Here is a 777-nt window from a genome sequence, read left to right on the forward strand (position 1 = left end):
AGTACAGGAGTTCTATCCAAGGAAACACACTATTCAGTCTCCTACTCTCTAAAACGTAAGACAGTTGTGGCCTTCTGTGCTCATCACACTCTGTTGCACAAAGAAGCTTCACTGCTGAGACCAGATGGAATGCACCAGTATTCTCTTCTATGGATTTCTATAGACTTCTGTATTTGAGTTTGGAAGTCAGATGGAGGTTACTCAGTTTGTATCAGCATAGGCAAGCAAATGCATTAGCAGAAGTGGGGATGCAGAGTGAAAATTTAAGCCATTAATTGTAGTTCATAGAATGAGCACCATTACCCTAGAATTTTTAAAAAGCCTCTTCCATTGATAAAATATGCTCCAGTGGAATACGAAAAATTAATCCTTTCTGGTATCCATTATCCTAACTACAAGACACTCCCAAAATATAAATTTTGTAACTCATATTTACTTCCTTGTCGTTAAGCTATCCCCACTGAAAAATTCCAGGCCCAGATGGGTTCAGAGCAGTATTTTACCAGACCTTCAAATAGTTTACAAAAAATACTACTTAAATTATTCAAAAAGGTAAGTGTAGGTTCAAATCAGAATTTTAAAATAGTTTTCAGATGGTTTTAAGCATAAATCTGTGTTTACTATTCTTTGTCTAACAAAACTTCCATTTCCCTGAGCTAAATACTTTTTCCATTCTCGAAAGTCTTACAAATGTATTTCATAAGAACATATGAGGGTATTAGCTTTATAGATGATTTTACATTGAATTGTCATACATTTTAATCTCAAAAATATTTT

This window comes from Nannospalax galili, unplaced genomic scaffold, assembly GCF_000622305.1.
Source record: "Nannospalax galili isolate Female #2095 unplaced genomic scaffold, S.galili_v1.0 scaffold425, whole genome shotgun sequence".
Taxonomy (NCBI): domain Eukaryota; kingdom Metazoa; phylum Chordata; class Mammalia; order Rodentia; family Spalacidae; genus Nannospalax; species Nannospalax galili.